Consider the following 14,405-nt stretch of genomic DNA (forward strand, 5'->3'; position numbering starts at 1 on the left):
TCCTCATTTAATATACAATCTATGGTTAAAGTGAGTTGTTTCCTCTTGCTCATAATACGAGCTCAGCATTATATTTTGACTATGACAAGCAATGATGAGTCCTACACTGCAAGTTTAACTGTCAGTTGTCTGTTACTGTAAAGCTAAGCCTGTTATTATGAGAACAAGTTTAGTCACTCCCTGCTTTACTGCCTGCTAGACTCTGTTAACATATTATTTAATTCAACTGTTATAAACATCTATGCCTTCCAAGAGATAAGTAATGATGTCCTACAACCCATAAACAGAACAGGTGACCATTCAGCATTAATTTGAACTGTAATAAATGTGAGACGGGAAACATACCAGCTGTTGTTGAATCTTTGATGGTATATCATGGTCATTTTATGATTTATTGCAGTGAATATATTACAGTTTTCTCCATGCCACACCAACATCTGTAGATGATTCAGTCACGACACTGAGCCGAGAAGAGTATCACAACCTCTGAGCTATGAAGCTGGTGACACTTGATGGAAATGTGTCCTGAAAATCAGTTAGAAAATGTTTTTGTTGGGTTGAATTTTCTGCTTTAGAAATGATTGAACATAGTTAATCAACGTTAACATGTCCATTATTAATTATTATATGATGGCAGCAGGGCTTGACCTTTTTGTAAAAGTTGATGATTTACATTAGAATGGATTGTAAAATATAAGTGTGGGTGTGGAGTTAAGAGTTTCTTTCGTGCTTCTATAAAAATTAAAACTCAAGGTTTTGTCTCTGTCAGATGTGAAATTATCACAAATTTAGTCTCACCTGTCCTTGCAAGCACATGTCTCTTTCAGATGATAATAAGCACAGCAACCTAAACAGCACATCTGTTGAAGCAATGCCAGACTTAAAATCGTTTTCTTTTTTTTTTTTATTGTGAAAAACTTCTGTCAAATATACAGAATATTAGCAGCTACATGAGGTCAAACAGAAAACCTTTTCTTCAGCATCAGCTTCAGAAGAAGCTCCACATCCATACAAAAATATTCAGGTGCAAGACAAAAACTGCATCGCAGGGTACAAAGGAGAGAAATCTGCACACCGAAAGGCTCCAAATAAATAATTTTCTTTTAGGACATTATCTTTGCGGGATCTTCCTCAGGCCATCATTACAATCATCATCAACATCACCTTCAAAATTGAATCAATAACAATTTAGAACAATGTTTTGTATGCTTTGTATCAAGGCTAAAGCCACATGTCTAGCTTTTAATAAAAGGTGTAACATAATGTTCAGTAAGTCATTTAGCCTACAATAGCAGCTGAGAAATGCATTTTAGTTAAATGAGTGAGCACAATAACATGCACAACAGCCATGGCTATTGGTAAAATGTTGTATGAATGCATCTCATGTTATGACTCACTCTTTATGCACCCATAGAGCGCCACATCTAGTCTATATAACAAAGGTCAAGGTCTGACCGTATGCAGTTTTGTTAAATGCACAAATACAATATCTGTAATAGTAGCCCATAGTAGCTGTGTGACAACACAGCAGACATTTCAGTACTGGTATAACAACAAATAAACACATCACCAACCTGTTGCCAGACAGCGAAGACCAATATTTTCTGTTTAATTTCAGTCTATTGAGTAAAAGGGGTGAATTTAACCACTTATTTTGAAATTAACCAATGTATTTATGAAGGCACAGAAGTCCTTTTTTTAAACTAACAATTTCCTCACAGTCTGCTCTTATTTTCTGTTTCTGTCACAATGTGATGGTGCAACTAAACAATGTACCTGTTAACTGATTGGCTGGTAGTGTCACTGGTAGCACACTTCACTATCAAGGGCTTCTCCATTATGTTCTTTCATGGCGGTTTGAATTAAATACATAAGTTAGGCTATTGAAATATTTTCTTATTCCTATTGATGAAGAGTCTATAGCCAATACATATGACTATTGTTTTTTTCCCCGGGCTTAACATGGCCCATTCAAAATATACCATGTGGTTGCATTATGGTCCACCATTCTCAGAGAAACTGTCTCTTGTGAACTCCGTCTACACAATTCGATTTTAACACTAGAGATATAAAAAAAAAAAAAAAAAAAAAAAAGATTAATTAGTCGAATTCCACCATGGACTCTGGGAAACTGTTACTGGCATTTTTCACTATTTGCTAACATTTAATAGACCAAAACCTGGTGGTGCGACTCTGCTTGCAATCCGTACTGGCTGTCTTTTGAAGAGTATATGCCAATATGGCATACAAGCATAATTTGGTAACCTGTCAGCACAGATGGAGTCTAAGATTGTGTGCTAGAGGTGTTGCCTTCAGACTTCAGAATGCCAAATTGTAGCTTAAATTTGTACAAGGATTCATTTATTCTATCCTCCATAGCCACAAGTAGCAGTACATGCCTTTGATTTGCAGGGACTGGGATACTACAACCTGAATATTTTTATTTTATTATTTAAAAATGGTCTGACTTTATGTGGTTTTAATATTTAAAACTGGTCTGATTTTACCAGGATTTAATATTAAAAACTGGTTTGAGTTTACCTTGTTCAAAGTAAAATTTAAAATGAGTAAATTATCTAATAATCTGATGTTTATAATGACCTGTGCATCACTACAACATGTCTATCATCAAAGCTCATTGTAGCTTTGCAGTGCGTATAGTTCAGTACATTGTAGACGTGTCCTCCAAGTGTGGGCGGTTATTCAGACGTGGTCCTGGAATGTCATTTTTGTAATGTACATAAAAACGACAGTGATCTTCCAAACCCTGGAACAAAGATTTAAGCCCAGATGGGGTTACACAATACACAAAATAACACAAATTTACTACCGAATGTGAGCCCACAACCACTACTTTTTTTTTTCTTTTTTTTTCTCAGTATGGAAGCCGGTTCCTTTCAGTCTGGCATGCTATCAAGTACTGAGCTTAAAGCCATTCATGTTCAGTCCATATCAATTCAGCCCTTTTTTCCCTCACCAGTGGCTGCCATGAGTGTCTAGAAAGTTGAGAGGAGGGTCTTGCTCCCTCACAAGCCAGATTGACCTGCTTTTTGTCCAGACAACTCCCAGTAAGAAAGGGTCACTGTTCTCTCATTGGTGTCTTACATTTGAGTCTCATGCACGGATCTAAATTGTTCATCCAAGCTCCTCATCCTTGCTAACAAGAGAAATACTGGATTTATCCCTTCATAACAGTAGATTTCATAAATAATCATAGCAAATGTGTTCATTTTGAAAAATCTTTCTCCCTTTCTGTGCTTTTAGAATGGCTATTATGTATTTTGGAGTTCTGTTCAAATAAAAATTTAGTGTTAGCTGCAAGTGGGGGGACACAGATGGATGAAAGCAAGTGGCAAAGTTAAACACATTCATCCACAATGCTATGGTTTTGTTCTCGTATGTTTGCGTAATATATTCCTGCCTGCTGGACAAACCGAGGCTCTCGAGTGTGCGCCTTCCATTCTCCCCTACCCTACTTTTATTTTTATCAGTGAATAATCATTTAGAGCAAGGTCATTTTGATCTTCTGCCTCAATAGGCCTCAATTAAATATTCATTCATTCTGATGTGGCCTCCTCGGCAGCTTCTTTGGTATGTGTGTTAGAGAGACAAAAGGCTGTGCTTTTGATTACACAAGCTTGGGCTTTTTTCAAAGAGATCAGGCACCATTATAAAGAGTTAAACAATCTTTTCCACTGATCAACAGAGTTGTTGGTAAAATGTTTACTTTGGCTAGGATTAGTGATTTTGTCCTTGAATGTTGAAACAAAAACAAATCAGTTATTCACTTTGTTTGTGATTCAAAGCTTAATCAAGCTGCATCTCCAAGGCTCCCGTTGCTCCATGCTCCATCATGAATTCATCTGCAGCTATACCCTGTTCACTTTCTTTTTGTCAAGAATGTAGGCTATATTTATTTTGTATTAATTTATATTACTCTACAGCAAGGATCATATTCTAGATTATAATGTGTGCAGAAGCTTTAAAGGGCATTGTGTATGCGTACAGTATAGGGCTGCAACTAACAGTTATTGTTACTGTCAGTTAATCTGTTGATTATTTTCTCAATTAATTGATTAATTAATCCCGTCGCAATCATGTCAGTTGAAAAATAGGTCCAAACATGTCTTTCCTGTAACAATCATTTTCATTATCGAGCAATCTGTTGTTTTCTCCACTAATCAATTAGTTGTTTGGTACAAAAATATATAATAATAAATTATATAATAAAACATTGTTTGGTATTTTCTCCAAGACGACATCCTCAAATGTCTTGTTTTGTCCACAAACCAAATATATTCAGTTTACTGTCATAGAGAAGTAAAGAAATCAGAAAATATTCACATTTAAGAAGCTGAAATCAGAGAATTGTGACTTTTTTTCCCCTTGAAGAATGACTCAAACCGATTAATTGATTTACAAAATAGTTGGTGATTTATTTAATAATCGATTAATCATTGCAGCCCTAATACAATACATTATTTAGCACAGTTGTCTTATGCCCATGTTAGCATCATGGGTGTAGCAATGGCAATCCTAGTCACTTGTTCAGCACTATGTAATAAATAAATTGTTTAGTTTATTTTTGCATTTGTAAGGCGCGGGTATAGAAAAAGTTTAAAAAACACAAAAAGAAAGTACAACACATCAGGAACAAATAATACCTAGTAGTGTTTTGATCACAGTTCTGCCCAAGTTTAACCAGGATTTATTGTAGAAAAAGTTTGAAAAGTACTGAATCTGCAGGAAGGGAGTTCCAGAGGGTCGTACCTTTAATTGAGAATACGGTTTGTGCAAAGGAAATCTTGCAGTATCTAATTCTACAGCTTCCTTCTGATGTACCTTAGGATGTTAGTGGCAGTGTAGTGTAGTTATGAAAGTATTAAAAATGTGTGGAGCCAGATGGATAAACATAAACATCGTCAGCAGAGGATGAATGATAATGTTTCTGATACATGATTTTTAAGTGCAGCACCAACAGCAGGCGTCCAACTCTTCATCTCATAACAGGAAACTTCTAAAAGTAGTGAGTGACCTTCCTTCAGCCACAGCCTGAAAACCATTCCCCAGAACCGCAAAAATTTAAGTATTTTACAGAGCAAGCACAGGTGTTACTATTAACATTACTGATGGCTCTGCTCTATTCAAGTGAGACAGTGAGTCAGAATGCACAATACCAGACCTGTGTCCAAAACTGACTGTGTTATATATATTATAAACCATCTAGAATTCATATATATGTGAATTATAGATGGTTTATAATTGGGTTATTAGGTTGTAAACACATTATAAAGTAGTAATAACCTGCTACAACATATTAGCTAGAGCCCATATTTATCTATACTGTTAAATCTCAGATCTCATTGCTTACTTCAGCCTGTTTTGTAGCATGTAACCACTGTCAGCATATCTCCCAACATCTTCCTCATTACTTTTACAGCTGATATATTATGTATGGAACTTTCTTTTTCTAAAAATATTAACAGTAATGTTTTGCCTTGTATATCCAGATGTTTCAAGAGCACAGTAATATTATGTACAAGTTAACCGTCACATCTTCCAAATAGCTAGAGGTGGAAAACAACTACTTACTTACTTTATTACATTAATAAAGAGTTTCCACCTTTCTATGGTTTCAAATGTAGTAGTCATAGTATACCAAAGTTTTGATCACACTGTGGATATTACAGCATCTGTCTTATTATAAATATCAAATAAAATCATCCCGAATAGTCCTTGAAATTATTTTAATGCTGCAAAGGTACTGCATGAGATGTTAGTCAGAATTATTTTAATCATTACCAGCCATTATGATGGCACAACTTGGTATCATATGTCTCTAAACACAGAAATAGTAATTTTTGAGCCTGTCAGCAAAATTTTACAGGGCTGCACTCACTAAAGACTAACCATGTTGATGAAAGTGTATATTTTTATAAACAAAAAGAAAGAAATGTTAGTATTACTTTTGTTCTGACTAGTTGTATAAAGTTAGTTTCCCTCCTTTGGACAAATGTTAGTGCTCTGATACATCTTAGTATTTCTTTTTCACTCATATGCAACATATCTCCAGCCCTGCTATTACATTTATCACTTGATTCAGCAAGTATCTGGAAGCGCAGTGGGTGAACAATAGGTCCAAGGATGATTTGCACATGAATGATGTCTGTGAATGAGAGTGGGTTACAGAGGAAGGCTGTCTCTCCATAGTCGGGGCAGGAAGGTTTGTTCCCCTCTGCCCCCACTCCAAAGACCAGGTGAGATTCTCCGACACAAAGGGCCAAGTGAAAATCTGTTCAGAATGGATGCCTAAAACCCTTATTATGGTGATGCTTTATGGAGGATTTCAGGGGACGTATATAAAAGCACTGTGTTGCTCCCGTCTACAGCTGGATACCGTGTCTCTATGGACTGCTGTTACGTGTCCATAGGGCTTTGATCTTTTGATTACAAGGCTATATTTTTTCTATATAGTAATGTATAATATGCACCAGTCTCCATTTCTGTGACGAAAATGTACAGTCCCTTTGTACTCACGCTGTTCACAATAGGTTGTGTGTTTATCCTGAACCTTTCTCACTGTGTGAAAAAATGCATTTAATCTGTCCTCGGTTCCTCCAAAATAAACTTGACATTTTCAACTTTGTTAGCATAGTTAGCATTTCTCATTGAAAACTGTAATAAGATGACAAGATGAGTATCAGCACTTCAAGTGAAGGATAAATTATCCTTTCAATTGTAAAAAATAAGTATGTTGACATTCTTACAATATTTTATATGATCTATTCTTGTTGCTGCTGGTGCCTTTGATCAAAATCTTAGCAAGGTATTAATTGTTTCTCTTTTTATTTGATATATTTAAGATGACATTTTTCAGCTACATATACCCAGAATATATGTATGCTATCATTACCTGTATAGTCCAACCTTTGCATACCAAATGGAGAATTATAAGCATCATCATTGTAAACAGTTGTGGAGAAAGCATTTAGATCTTTTATTTATTAAATGTAGCAATACCACAGTATAAAAACACTTTGTTACGAGTACAAATCCTGCATTCAAATTTTTATTTACAGAAAAACTTCATATGTATTAGCATCAGAATATATTTGGTACCAATGGTACTGAAAACAAATACTCATAATGCAGAATGACCCACTTCACAATAATAAATATTACATTATTGGATAATAGTTGCTGTTGCATTAATGTGTAAGCATCACTTATGTTGCAGCTGGTAAGGTGCATCTGATTTGAACCGCCTTATATACTTGTGAGTAGCTTAATCAATAATAATGCACCATAATTTATGAATTGATTATATTTTATACCAACAATATGAATCTGCAAAACAGCTAGCAGTCAAAATAAATGTAGAGAGGTGAAAAGTATTATATTTGACTCCAAAATGTAGTGGAGTAGAAATGAAGTGCTTTAAAATAGTTCTTAAAGGGACAGTTCATCCCCAAATCAAAAATACACATTTTCCTTCTTACCTGTGGTTAACCAATGTTATTTATACATTTATAGACTGTTTTGGCATGAGTTGCTGAGTTTTCCAGATATTTGCCTCATGACCCAGTTATTGAAGATAATCCACAGACCCTGCTGTGAGCAGTGTTGTGTAGAAATTATTTCCTTTTTTACCAAAGTACACTTGCCACCATATTTTGGACAGGAGGAAGTGTGCATCTACTCATGGACGAGAGGCTCATGCTTGTGGCAGAGTGGGATGCAAACATTAATGCTGTCCTTCTTGCCTGTAACACCACTGTGCTAGTGGTGGGGTGACGTGGTTGGCGGGTGTGGTTCAACATCTCATACCAAAACAAACTAGATGGATAACTAATACTTCAGCTAACATAAAAAATATATATTTTTGATTTTGGGGCATACTGTACTTTTAATGACAGTACTTTAGTAAATGTACCACCACTGATTAAGCTGCCATAGGTTATATAGTATATTGCAGTAGCACACAAAATATGATACATTCACTGCCCAGTTCTTCTTCCATTCAGTTCATGTAAACAGCAAGCAGCTTATTGTAAAATATACATGACTGCATATTACATAACCAACATAACTCTGCAAAATGTCAGTTTTTAAACTGAGCGGGGCAAAAGATAAAAAATTCACCCAAAAGAATGCTAGTATGCATAATGTTCATAGTGCATGACTGAAACAATGTTGATAAAGATGGTGCTAATGATTAGAGCCGTATTTCTCAAACAGAGGTACTGGTACATCTGGGTACACTGGGTATTTTCAAGTATTGCAGGGGGTATGTGAGATTTTTTTAAAACATTATTATTTATATAATAAGTTTAAAAAATGTAAATATAAGTTTAATTAGACCACATTTTATATTCAATATTCCTGTTTTCAATGCTGCTGCCGAAAACTGTCAACTGGTGTAAAAGCCCACAGATGAAGAAAGCAACAAACACAATCATGTTGACTGTTACCGGGAAGCCAGTTTTGGTATGGAATGACAAACAAAGCTAAGAAAATGGATTCATGCTTGAATCGTACGTCAATATCAGGAAAATATTCTTCCTGATGTTTAATTGGGATTTATCTATGAGCTGACACTAAGCAGTGCCGTATTGTGTCTGTGTAGTTGGCTTTCTTTTCTGCCGTTTTCGCTGGTAAGGGATATACGAGGCTAAAAAAATATCTCAGGAGAGTGCATTATTAAAAGAAAAAGAAAATTCAGAACCATTGTGAACAATACTGTGCTTATAGGAGAGATCAGGGATGGTTGCATCACTTTTTGCATTTCTGTCAGTTACTAAGAGATTATTTGAACTACCAACCAAATCTTCATATATTTCATCTGTCTGATAATTACTCATATGGTTTAAAGATGGTTATATATGACACATAATTTGCAATATTTATTTAAAAGGAAGAAGTCAGAAGTTGCAGCTGACCCCAACTCTGGGGACAGTTGCAACACAACCAGGGGACGTTGCAACAAATTAAAAACACCTTCAATTTCACAAATTAACTTCTGCTTTTTGTGTCAATAAGCATAGTATTCTGAAAATATGTGCTGTTTTACAAAAATATTATAGAATTATTTGTTATATTTATCAAATAGCAGTCATTGTTTGTTTATGCTTAGAACATGGTCTACCTTTAGTCAATGTACAACTGTCACCTGTTGCAGCTGTCCCCTATCTACCTTACCTGTTTTTGCAAGTTTACACAGTTTGCCCAACACAGTGTTTGTCCCTCTGGCTGTTCAGTGACAATTCAACAAGCAGTAATGAAGACACCAGTGCTTCAGCAGTGTCTGGGAAACCTAACCATCCTCATCTCTCAGCATGGCAGAATAACCTCACCAGAAGTGGTCAGTCTGCTGATCTCACTGTTACAAGTGTTTCACATGAAGGTAGTCATAACTGTGGAGTGGATGTTTGGTGAGTCAAATCATTTTCAGTTCAATTTTCCCTCAACAGAATAATCTTACAGTAAAACATTTAATTACTAAAAATGGAACAAATACATGATTAGAGCACTGGATTCTGAAATATTCCCTGGTACTGGTGCATTAACTCAGGTTTAAGAGGCATTGTTCTCACATGCCTGACTGAAATGAAGTGAAGGAACCAGAGTAATCTGCTCCACACATGCCTGGAGTGAACGTAGCCAATGTGCCCCAGTTTTACTCTGTGATCCACAGTCTGAGGGGACGAGAAGGGCCGGCTATGCTGAGCCATAATGAAGAGACCCAAACTGGAGCTGTGGTCAGAGAGCTCCAAATCTAGATTGCCAGATTCCTGCTCGAGATGCTTCAAATCACATTATAATTAACCGCATTTAGGATGGAGAGCAGAGAGTCCCTGCTTAAAGCTATTCCCATGATTCTCTCCCTCTTTCTCTCCCTCACACGGTCTCCTCCTCTGTCACTCTCTTCCCTCCGTCCTCCGTCTCTTGCTGTCCCCATTTTCAGTTGGGGTAATTAATATGGAAAGATGGAAAGGCATCATATTCTACAAATTCCTATGAGATTGGCTTGCAAAAGCTGTTAAAGCCAAGTAGGCAAATTAGTATTCATGCAGGTTTTCCTGTTGCAAGTCATCTTTCCCTGTGGGACCAAGTAGTAGATTGGGTAGACAGGCGACGCTCATCCTTGATTATGTGAGCAGAATGCCACCACAGAGCCGAAGCCCAGCAGGAAAAAAAAACACATTCCTTAGGCAGTAAATCAATTTCTGTGACCTGCTAAATGTAATTGACTACACTCTAATTCTTTAACCCTGTGTATGAGGGTGAAAACACATCCTGAGGTAGAATGATTACCAGCTATTATACAAATCCATGGTTTCGGTATCAGTTAATAACCATTTACAGCAAAATTATACATACACCGTGATCCAGTGGCAATAAACAATTGCTTTAATGCACTAGGCATGTCTTTGTTTAGTCAATCAACTGGATCTCAGAAAACCACCTATTATTCAAAATAGGAAAATGGCTTAGTAAAGAGTTTTTCGCTTTTAGATACATGGAAATTTGTATGTAAATTGAGATGTTAATATTTCAGCTTGTGCTGAATACTGGATATGGCCTTTAATGTTATGGTTCATACACCATAGGAGTCACTGGGAACATTTGATGCTGTTACGCTACATAAAATGCTTTGGTGATTATGGAGCCACATTACTTTAGCTTCAGAATTTTTGCACAGCATAACAAAGGTTATAAATATTTGATTATGTCAAATACATTGTCAAATATTTGTTTGAAGGCAGATAATGCACCATTTTGTTGTTGTTTATACCACCCAGGATTCAGTATCAGCACAGATATAATCAGAATAAAAAAAAACACACACATTATCTTTGCCCAGTGATTTTTATACATACAAACACAACAGGGCACATATCTTGGTTGTAATTTATTTTAAACTATAGTAATAAGACATAGCATGCTATACCTTATAAATAATATAATAATAATAATAATAATAATATAAATTAGACAAAAACTAGAAATAATATGTTCTTTATTTGACATAAAACAAACAACTATGCCTGACACCCAGCGATACACTAATAAAACATAACAAGCCATACTTCAAATCAAATTAGGTATAAACTAGAAATAATATGCTTTTTATTAGACAGTATAAGAGCATTTACTAGACCCTCAGTAAACTTTATTAGAGAATAATTTGAGACACATTACAACAAAACCGTACTGTAAACTAAAGTGAAATCACATATCCGCTACTTCTCCTTTTAAAAACAGTATGCGTGACTGCACAGACCTATTGTAGTACTGTTGGCAGATAATGTGATTTGATCAAAGCAGCAGGCATCAGTTTCGGTATGGGACCAGCCAAAAAAGGTGTGTCTCAAGTGGCAGATATGTGATTTCACTGTTGTTTACAGTGCAGTTCTGTTGTAATGTGTCCCTAATTACCCTATAATAAGTCTAATAAGCATTTGACAATGGGAAGTAATCCACTTTAGTTTACAGTTCCTTTGTAATATGTTATAAATGATCTTCTAAGAAAGTCTAATAAGGGTCTGATTAAGGGTCTTATACTGTCTAATAAAGAGCAAATTATTTCTAGTTTTTGTGTAATTTGATGCAAAGTGCAGCTTTGTAAGTCTGCTGTAAAATAAAGTAAAAAGTCTGACTAATATTGTCATCAAAATCATAAACATAACATAAGCACAGCAGGGCAGATATCTTTCATTAGAATGTCCTCTCAGTGTTCTCTTTTTTTGCTTGCCTTGTATTTGAGACCAATTCATTTGACAGTACATGTATCCCTGGTCTCAACTTGACCAGCTGTCAGCGGGCCCAGGACATGAGCTCTGACTTTGGCCAGATTAATTAGCAGTCCGTCCTCAACAGTCCGTTCCTCCATTCCTATTAGACCCAGCTCAGCAATCTGGTGGAAGGTAATTTGGTGCTCCATGCACACAGGGCGCAGCATTGACACCTTATGCTTCGTGATTGAAGGCAATCTCCTGGGGACAGTGATAAATTTATTCATGGTACGCTCTCCCACAGCCACTAGAGACGTGGCTGTGCCCGCCTGCCACACATCCACAGATTTCCTGCTCTGCATCTTTCCCCGAATGCACAAATAACACTAAATGATCTGAGGGAGTTGTTGCAGTATCTTATATTCCTATCCTTGCAGGGACCTGGCGATCTCTGGGCGAGTGACTCGTCTCTGAAAAGAAGACAATGCATAATGTCAGGCTGGTGAATGTTATTGCATTTACAAATCTTCACCCTTGCAACCTCATCCACTTTCCCAAAGGGATACACGTTAACAAACTTACGCACACACATCTGTGATCAGAGCTGTGGGGTCACCGGAAGTGGTATTAATGTAATTCCTTGTTGATGGCTGAAATCTGTTGATAATAGAGATGTTAGCAAAGGTGATCAAAGCAGATTAGCCCAAGACACAGCAGGGGGATTGGTTGGACTCCCTGTCATTAACACCGGCTGTTATTTGGGAGCTGGCACGCTCACGAGTCCTCACTGGGGGAATACAGGGTCAGCCATTAGCATGGAGGAGAAATGCTAATGCTCAACTTGAATCAACAGAGCCCTGACTGCCTGCCACCGCTTATTTACTGTTGAGGTTTCACAGCCGTTATTAGCCAGTGACACAAACAGGTGAACTGTGTCTCTGCAAAGATTCGTAGATAGTTGCTTCAGGGCATAAAGTCACTTTGCAACACAACCAAGGGATGCCCTTTAGTCACGAGGCAGGTGCTCTGCAAAATAGGTGTGAGGCTGAATCATATCATCCCATGTTTGACCTGGTCTTTCTTGTGGCACATTTCACAAATATTACGAGCTGCAAGTGCGACACGAAGGTCAAAACGCACTATTAGATCACACTAGTATCGCTGAGAGCTTTATACGTTCCCTCGTCTCTCACAGCGATAAAAGGAAGTACAAGCCATCACTCCTGAGGCTGCAAACTTGTTTGGAGTTATTGAATCATCAGAGCAGAAGAGGCAAACAAGTGCCCTCAAGTCTTGCAGCGCTCGAGCTGGAAGAGGTATTTTGACAATTAGCCCTATGAATTTGGTTCCCTCAGCATCAAAACATGAGTGCTATCAATATTTGTTGCACAATGCACGCACACACTGTTCCCAGGCTGAGGCTAACCAATTTCCTTTGGTAAATAACAATATTGTAACAGATCCGAGCTTTCACTATAGGCACTATAGAGATAGGAGTATGGCATCATTCAACTGGAAGTGTTTGTTCTGATTTGCTAGTAATCATTATATTTTCTGTGTAACAGGCGTGGAGTCCTACACTGGCAACCAGAATAGGTACAGTAAAAGTTGATTTTACCAACAAGGGTACACAAATCAAAACCTCATTTGCAATAAATACAATATACAGAATGTGTATCATAATATAAAATAGAGAATATAAAAAGAATGCATTGTATAAGGGTGAGAATCAGTTAAATTGCTCTGTCAGTTCAAGAGAAAACCTTGTAATGGCACTTTTATACTTAAATGCTGAGGCCTTAATTTGCAAAAGCAAACATCTCTTTTGTTATCAATTTTCCAAAATGATGTTTTTGTTTGAAATCCTAAGAATATCAGTCAAACTATTGTTGTGTTGTTTTGACAAGATATGTCAAAAGGAATACATTTTCACAAATTACGATTCTTTTATTGTGCACTCAAGGGAATATCAGTCAAACTGATGTTGACTGGAGTTTATCTGCTTTTGCAAATGAACTCTTCATACAAACAACAATAAATGAGGTACCTTATAAATCTATGATCAATAAGTACAAGATAAACGGGATAATAGCTGATGAAGTGTCCATTATCAGGAATTAATGGTTGTTGTGGATGCAAGGAGGACGGTTGCCTCTGTAGTGTCCCTTATAGCTTTTCTTGATTTGCTTTGGCTCCATTCTCAAACGGGAATTAAATGTTTGTCATTTTTGTAACATATGAGGATTCTTGCAAAATTTGGGTTGTGTCCACATTTGAATGCACACTCGGATAAAAGTGTCAGCTAAATGAATGTAATGTAAAAATGTAATGCATTTTGACATTGACAAAATGCACATGACAAGCCCTGCGTGGAAGAACAATCAAGGAAATCGTGGGTGGCAAATTGTCCAATATCACATGAGTTTTCAGCCAAATGGATCAACACAGTTTTCTTCTGTGTTTTTTAACATTCACTCAAACATACACACACAGACAGTATAAATATTGAGTTTAGGCCTTGAACTAGTGGCCAGTAATTCCCAGTTTGGTTGTTTCGGCAACAAATAGCACAAAAAAGTACAATAAGAATAAAAACATTGTGTCAATGCGTGACTCCATTAATATCCAGGCTTTCATAAATAGATAGATAGATTTTCTGTCCAACTGGAG

At 36.7% G+C, this 14,405-nt stretch overlaps 1 long non-coding RNA gene across 1 annotated transcript in view; it reads left to right on the forward strand.

The window, feature by feature from the left end:
• Window positions 1-14,405, forward strand: part of LOC146310533 (uncharacterized) — a 49,291-nt gene that overhangs the window by 574 nt on the left and 34,312 nt on the right. The window lies entirely within an intron of this gene.

This window comes from Lutjanus erythropterus, chromosome 18 (genome assembly GCF_056507025.1).
Source record: "Lutjanus erythropterus isolate fLutEry1 chromosome 18, fLutEry1.hap2, whole genome shotgun sequence".
In the NCBI taxonomy this organism is placed as follows: Eukaryota; Metazoa; Chordata; class Actinopteri; order Lutjaniformes; family Lutjanidae; genus Lutjanus; species Lutjanus erythropterus.